This window comes from Chrysochloris asiatica, unplaced genomic scaffold (assembly GCF_000296735.1).
Source record: "Chrysochloris asiatica unplaced genomic scaffold, ChrAsi1.0 scaffold00195, whole genome shotgun sequence".
NCBI classification, from domain to species: domain Eukaryota; kingdom Metazoa; phylum Chordata; class Mammalia; order Afrosoricida; family Chrysochloridae; genus Chrysochloris; species Chrysochloris asiatica.
The window spans coordinates 152859-161589 of NW_006408713.1; positions in this window are offsets into that span (position 1 = coordinate 152859).

Here is an 8731-nt window from a genome sequence, read left to right on the forward strand (position 1 = left end):
GACTCTGAGGCTCCCATTTCCAATAGGCTGTTACTGTGGTGCGCAATGTCCTCCTATCATGTGTCCTGTAGTAGAAACTATGAGTAGCTTGGTCATGCTGCAATTATTCCATGCTTGATCTGGTTCCAAAGTAGACCAAGCTTAGCCTGTTGAGGGTTTGCTGTGCCATGTTAAAGCAGCCCCTTGGAATGCTATAATTTAATTTAAAAAAAAAAAGGAAAAAATAGGTACTTGCATGAGACAAGGAGCTCTGGTAGCATACTAATCACGAGCTGGGTTGATAACCTCAAGGTCAGCAGTTTGAAACCATCAGCTGTTCCATGGGGGAAAAAAAAATGAGTCTTTTGGTTCCTGTAAAGATTTACAGCCTCAAGAGCTGTATACAGGGTCACTAAGAGTCAGAACCGATTCCATGGCACATAACCAACCAACCAACAAACTTGCATGTTACAGCTAGAGAATGAATAAGGTAAAGCAGAAAAGGATTGATGCATTTGCATGATGCTGTTGGTGAAGAGCACTGAAATTACCATGGACTACTTCCTGGTGTGGTACTATGCAACAAAGTACTGGACCGCATGGTCTATTTGAACCACAAGGCTGGAAGTTCAAGCTTACCAGCTGCTCCTTGGAAACCCTATACAGGATCACTATGAGTTGGAACCGAACCGACAGTACTTAACAACAACACCAGAAGTATAAACACATCTCTTGGAGGGAGTAAGGCTAGAAGGCTCCTTGGATGCAAGAATGTTGAGGCATCATCCCATGTACTTTGGATATGTTTTCAGGAGAGATTACTCCCTGGAAAAGAGTAGCATGCTTGGAAAAGTAGAGGGTTATCAAAAAAGAGCAAGTTCCTCAGTGAGATAAATTGAAACAGTGGCTACAACAGTGTATTAAAAAATAACAATTGTGTGGATCAGTCTAAGATTGGCACTGTTTATTTACTGTCGTGCATAGGTGGTTGCATTATTTGGTTCCGTGGTTTTCTACTTTGATGTTTTTTTCTAGTGTGTGAGTGTGATTACAAACATTTGGTCTTCATCTACATTCACTTTGCTATGAGATCAGCAAAATTTCCACTGAGCTTGAAAACATAAAGGTCGCCCTCTGTTTTAGTCATTTCCTCTGATCCTAAACTGGGTCCTGTTTAACCTGTGTCCATCATGAAGGTGGCACTGGGTTGGGCAATGTTTTCTCCCCTTAAACATAAAGTCACCACGAGTTCCAACTGATTCATGACAAGAACATAACCACCACCAAAGTCTCCCATCACTCAGCTACTTGACTGCCTTTCTTTTCACGCCTTTGCACTAGACAGAGATCTCTCGTACTGATCCTGAGTCATTTATCAATTAGTGAGTTAGGAGGCTACCCATTACACCCATTGTCCTCTGGACAATTCCAGTCCATAGAAGCCCTTTAGTGCAGCGTAACACTGCCCCATATGGTTTCCAAGGCTGATGTGTTTACTGAAGCAACTGCCCATCTTTCCCCTGCAGGGCAACTGGTAGGTATCAACCATTGACCTTTCTCTTAACCATTGTGCCACAAGAGATCCTTGTTGGAAGGTTATTCAAGGGTTTCTTTTTGTTTTGTTTTTCCTTTCACAATGCATGAGGACCATCCACTTTCTTTTTCTTTAACCAAACTGAGGAACAGAGATAACCCCCAAAAGAGGGTTAAAAGTCAAATCTTTGCGAACCACTTGTCCAAACACAGTTTTTAATATCACAAAACAATAGAAGATTATCAACTATCAGGGGAAGCTGATTTTGTTGGCAGTGATCTTCTACACATCACAGACCTCATGGGTTCTTGGCGAAGGGACATTTGTTCTTCAGGAAAGGCAAGTGAAAGAGCACTTTTCAATCAGACATTGGTGATTCTGTTTTCAACCCCAGCCTTGATCATGGATTCATCTATCAGACCTGTGGACACATGAAATAATCACAGTGTCTCATTGCTGTGGCCACACTTCATCACAAGACGATAGACACAAATTCCTTCAAGATTTGCTCCCATCTAATTGAGTAAGGGGATGCCAGCCAGCCTTAGTGTTTGGTTTCTATCACTTGGTTTCATTCCTCAGAGATGGGCAGAGACCATAGACATAGTCTCTCAAGAGCTTCATCATCAGCGCACCAAGAACTCTGAGGTTAGCAACAGCCACCTTAATCATACTTTTGAAGACCATGCCATGTGTCTGAGGAGGATATGCTAGGTGGGCTCCTATGTCTGCTTGGATTTCCTCTGGAGATGTCATTAGGATAAGCAAGGGTATTTCCAGCAGCTCCTCCTGACAGAACCAGCTCTGCCAACCCTCTGTGCTCTGATGCAGGCTGAGAGAAGGGGCCAATGGGAAAAGGAAACCCTGAGCAAGGGCTGCAGTGGGCCGGCAGCAGCAGGTGGCAGCATTGCCCAAGCCTGGCAACTCAGCCTGCCTGGGAATGGAGCTGTGCTTGTGGGGAATTCTGGAACTTCTCGGAATGTACTGCCACCTCTCTGAACACTCATTTTTAGGTTGTGATTACGTCTGGAAATTAGAAGTGTCCAGCACATGGAATTGACTTGTCTGAATTCTTTGTTGCATTCAGTTTTTACAACATGACACACCTGATTTTCTCACCTGGAATTTATCAGAGGGAGGTCTGTGACCACAGGAAACCATGAGCCTGCCTTACAGTTGAACTTAAAATAGATAAAGGTCTAAGTATAGATACAGTTATAGTTTTTGATCTAGGTAGATATAGAACTATATAGAGTCTATATCTGATTTTAGATCTAGGCATAGTTTTAGATATGAAGACACTTCAAAAACTGTGAAAAAATGGCATTATCTTTGAATGCATTTTTCTTAGAACTTTTTGAAGCCCCTTTATATAATTTTAGATACTATTTTACACATACTTTTAATATACTTATAGGCATATTTTTAGATAGATATAGCGCTAGAGATATAGTTATAGATGTACTGTTGTTAAGTGACCTCAAGTCAGTTCTGATTCATAACAACCCTATATAGGGTTTCCGAGACTAAATCTTTACAGAAGCAGGAAACTTCATCTTTATCCCACAGAGCAGATAGGTGGTGGGCTAGAGTCATTGATCTGTGCTTAGCAGACCAGTGCTGTTCCTACAGAACCACATTCCCAAGGAATAGATACAGCTATAGAGGTGGTGTTGGAAGTACCTACGTTGTTTTTGTTAAGTGCTGGCCAGTTGTTCTGACTCATAGTGACTATATACAGGGTTTCTGAGGAGGGACTGGTGGATTTGAACCACTGACCTGGTGGTAAGCAGTTTAGTGCTTATCCTACAGAGCCACGGAATTCCAAAGTATAGATCTATAAAGATAGTTTTAGATAATAATGATAGAGGAAGATATTAAAGATAGAATTAGAGATGTTGTCAGAAATGGGCCAGAAGGGAGGGGAGGAAAAGGGCAGAGGAATAAAGTGTAGAAAATAAAATGTACTATCTTGTTTTCACAACAGTAACATTGGGAACGGGGTCACCTCAGGTATGCCAGGAACGGTCTTTTTTCCCCATTACTTAGTCTTCTGTTTACTTCTTGATTGGAAAGGCCTTCTGTTTTTGAATCATAAACTACCTCTGTTCAGTTTCTGAGTGATATTATAGGATGGGCTGCTGAGTGTGGCATCTCAGTCTAGGGAAAGGACCGCTGTCATCTAACACATTGAAAGCACCCCATTCCCAGTTCTGGGGTCGTTCCATTCCTGCTGGCAGACAGGATGAGAGTAAAGCAGGGTTGCCGTAAAACAGGGCTGCCGTAAAACAGAGCAGGAACCCCACTCCACTCATCTTGTCCACCCTGGAGTGGGCACTCAGAACAGCAGGCGGCGCACTGGCTCTGTCTGGACTCCGCCCCAGTTAGTCTTTGACTTTGCATGGCACTTGGGACATCAATTTTATCCCCTCCTACCCTCTTATTGTTGTTGTTTCTTGTGTTATTAGTTGCCCAGGCTGTTGCCAGTTCAGACTAAACCGTTTTAACCTGACTGGAAAACACACCCATTTTTTTTTTTTTTTTTCTTTCTCTTTCTCCTCTTGTCATTGTCTAGCTCTCTCTCTCTCTCTCTGCCTGTCTCTTTCTCTCTTTTTTCCCATGGTTTCATCTCTTATTCCATCTGTCTCGCTTTCTCTCTGTGTCACAGTCTTGGTCACTGTCTCTCTTTCTGTCCGTCTCTGTCTCTTTCCACTGCACATCTTCTCTCATTCTCTCTTTGTCTCTCTCTGTGTTGCTGTCTCTCTGTCTCTGGTATCTTCTTCTCTTTCTCTCTTTCTGACAAGCACACATACATGTGACTGCACACACACAAGCACAGCCCCCTCTCATCTGGCCCTTGCCATCTGAGTAAATTGCTAGTGATTGCTTACATATGCTTAGCAGTTCACAGAAAGCACGTCTTCCATTAGAGGTGCGCTGAGCTGCCACGCCATCCAGGATTCTATGCAAGTACTGCTTAAAATGATGCCGGAGTAAAGCGCAGGATTCATTAAATCCAGCAGGGTTCCTCATTAAATGTGTGGATTGACAGTCGAGACTGTCATTGTGAGTTCATTACGCCCCTATCCAATATATATAATATAAATATATACATATATTGTGCATAGGTGATGTTATAGTTAGAATAAAATGGTGAAGTGCTGGGTGTTCTGTGGTTGGTAGGTGCCTGTTGTTATGAAACGAGCAGAACAGAGTCTGTCCCCTTAGTGTCTGCTGGAAAGTGGACTATAAGGAGAGTTAGACCTGATTAGGAGCTTCGTCACTAACATTTCCAGATGAAGTGTAAACAATAAGGAAAATGGACTCTGGTACCAGGAGTCTATTTAAATATTAACCATAAACTAAAGAAACGTGTAACGAGAGCTTTCCATTGTCTTCACATTGCATTCCGGCACGTCTTTCATTCTAAGTGCACCCAAGATGTTCTGTTTGGAGAATTCCTCTTATCCAACTCCGGAAGAAGTGTCAAAAAATTCACATCCATTCGTACTTGGAAACGTAACTCAATGGAGGAAAAGGGCACACTTATTACAACAATATCACTTTTTCTCAAAGATCTGAGACCCCTAGATGACATTGTTTTGCATCTTAACATAAAATATGTATGGCAGAACCTTCTGGTATTCACAGGCAGCACCAAAATACTCTGCCCTGTGCAGTTTGCACAGATCAAAGAGAGCCATTCCTTGAGGTATGCCAAAAAAAAGATTCCTTCCCTAAAGACAAGATTCCAATCATGCATGAGCAGATCTGGAAAACACTGTCAGAGGAAATGTCATATAGGGACAAAGCCATTTTATCTCATGTGTGTGGATCTAGGCATGTATACATGTACCTACATAGTCAATCAAATGTATGAGAAAGATAGGGATAACGTATATAGGAAAAACTCTTCAAAATCAATAAATGCCATTTTCCAAGGAATAACCTGAAGGACCTAGTTTTTACTTGGAGGCTCTTTACTAAGAAATGGCTCCCATTAATTCTATACTCTGTGTTTTGTTCACTTCCTTAAATACATTCACTGTATAAAAAAGAAAAGAAAAAGTTGTAAGAGGAACACTCTTCTCCCCACAAAGCTGTCTTTCTTTTGCACACTCACTTTCTGGAAGGAGCATTTCCGCTTACAATAAACTGATTTTTTGCTAACAGCCTCTTCTTTCTGTCAGGAGCGTGAATCTCTGTCTTAAGACAGGTTTTCTCTGGCCCCCTGAGCTACTACGGATTTGAAAATGTTTTCTCAGGAAAGGTGTGCTTTATTCTCTTCTTCTTGTTCATTCTTTCAGTCAGAATTTTATTTCCAAAGGTTACTTTGTACTTTTTGTGTGTAAATATAGATAGTTAGAAATAGGCTCCATACAGATGCAGGCATAGATAGGCAGCTGCTAAAATTCTCCTTTCCTCTAGTTCTGGTACCTGCTCCTGTCGTCGAATCCCTTAGGGCAGGCAGAAGTATTTGTGTGTTTTTTGTGCATCACTGACTACCCTTGTCAAATGCTTTAAAAATAAATGATTAGAAAATTGTGAAAAACATCTTCACCTTTGTCCTTGGATCTAAAAGTGTTCCTTGAACATTCCTTCTGTGTTTAGCATAAGCCATGCTTACATGTGCAATCTTAAATCAACAGTATCTTTGTGGTCTTGACATTCATATTTCTGCAAGCCAAGCCAAGAATGAAAACAATACTCTTCTTTAATTATGAAAACAATGTTTTGAATTCATATTGCATAAAAGAACTCAGAATAGCCAAAAGTGTTTTAGAAAAAAGAATTTAACATAAAAAAAAATATTTAGAAGGATATGACTAAATCCCTGAAATATTCTGTAACTAGATTCAAAAGGATATTGAAAAAATAACTTGCCCACAGAATGCCTTATAGTTTGGGACACTTAATGAATTTTCTTTGGCATATAGTTCACATGCAAAAGCTAAGACGCTAGTTAAATGGTTTTTTGCACAGATTTTTATTATATATTGTTTTGTGTTTTTTTTTTTTCTTTTCTTTTCTGTAGTTAAATATTTGTGACTTTCAAAATAAGATTATTTATCAAAAAGTGTTGAGAAAACCAAGAAGATGTTAAAAATAAAATTAGTTGTATCTCAAACAATTAAAAATAGTTTAGTGTAGCGTAATGTATTTTCTAACTAAAATGAATTAAACTAGAAACCAAGATGAGATATCTGAAAAATACCCTGAAATTTGTAATATTGAAAACATACTTCTAAATAACCTATGGTAAAAGGGGCGATCACAGAGGGGATTAGAATATATTTCAAACTGAATTACAATTACAACACAATTGTAATTCATTTCACAATTCCTTTTAACATTTCTAGGGTTTCCCAGAGCATTGTTTGTTGTTGTTAAATGTCTTGGAGTTAATACCAACTCATAGCAACCCTGTATAGGGCTTCCAAGGAGCAGTGGGGAGTTTGAAACCACCAACTTTGCGGTTCACCCAGACCTTGTGGTCCAGTGCATTTTCCTTCAATGCCACTCCAGGTTTAGGGGAATATTTACAGCACTACATACTTAAATTAAAACACAGGAAAGTTCTCAAATTATTATTAAAAATTCCAAATTAAGAAATTAGAATAAAAAAAGAAAACCAAATCTAAATCAAGTATCAGGAATCCAAGTAACAATTATAACAGCAAGATGTAGTGGAATTCAAAATAAGAAAAAGAATCAGCCACCTCAGATCTGACTATTTAAAAAAAAACAGTGGAACTGCTAAACTTCTGGACAGACTGATAAAAAAAAAAATGAATAAAAGAACAATTATTAATATCAGAAATAAGATAAATGGAATTGTTGAAATTTCTACAAATACTGAAAGGTTCATGTTGTTGTGTTGTTAAATGCCGTCAAGTCAACTCTGACTGATAGAGACCCTGTATAGGATTTCCAAGCCTGCACTTAACTTGACAAGGGCTGACCTGATGGGTCATAAACTGGTCCTTATGGTACTGAGACATCATGCTCCCAAAAGGGTCATAAAGGACAAGTACTAAAACAATCAACAAAAATTGATGGTTTATATTGAACAGACAGATTTGTTGAATAACTTCAATGACCAAAGTTTATTCAAGAATAAGTAAATTAACTGAGATGTACGGTATTGGTTAAAGAAATTTAATGGTAAAATTAAAATACTCACACACAAATAAACCTCTGGACCCAAGTTTCTTTATTGGCAAATTCTTGTGATCTAAGGAAGAGATGATTTAAATTATACACTGGCTCCTTCAGAAAACAAAAGATGGAGAAAACTTCATAAGTCTAGTTATACTCTTATTAAAAAGAGATACTTATCATAAGAAAAGAAAACAAATAGTCCTCATGAACTTAGTAGCAAAAAGAATTAGCAAACGATAAACAAACTAAATTCCCCAACATATACAAAGAATAATAAATCATGGTTGACTGGGGTTTGCCCAGAGATTCCAGGTTGGTCCTGCAATTGTGAATGGATAAGTGTGATTTACTATATCAATATCTAAAAGAGAAAAATACATGATAACCTCAACAGATGCAGGAAAAGTTCTGAGAAAATTCAACAGCCATTCCTCACTTAAAAACAGAAACAAGAAACTATCAACAAACTAGGCCTAAAAGGGATTTTTTAATCTGATAAGAAGTAGCTACCTGGTAAGGAGCTTTGGTAGTGTGGTGGTTACGAATCAGGCTGCTAACCTCAGGGTCAGCAGTTCGAAACTCCTAGCTTTTCCGCTGGAGAAAGATGAGGCTTTCTGCTCCCGTAAAGATTTACATCCTCGGAAAGCCTGTACAGGGATGCTATGAGTCAGAACCGACTCCACAGCACATAACAACAACAACAACAACAAGTATCTACAGAGAACCCGCGCTAAAATAATATTCAATAGAGAGTGACTGAGTGATTTTCTTTTTAGATTGAAACAAAGTAAGGATGGCTTTCTTCCTCATTTCTCGTCAATATTTGTATCATTTTTCTACTGATTTGACAGCACATTACCACAAATGTAGTGGTTTAATAACCAAATAAAAAATTAAACCTATTGCCACAAACTCAATTTTGACTGATAGCAACCCTATTGAATAGATAGTTGTTATTGTTATGTGCCGTGGAGTCGGTTCCGACTCATAGCGACCCTGTACAGGGTTTCTGAGGCTGTAAATCTTTACAGGAGCAGAAAGCCTCATCTTTCTCCC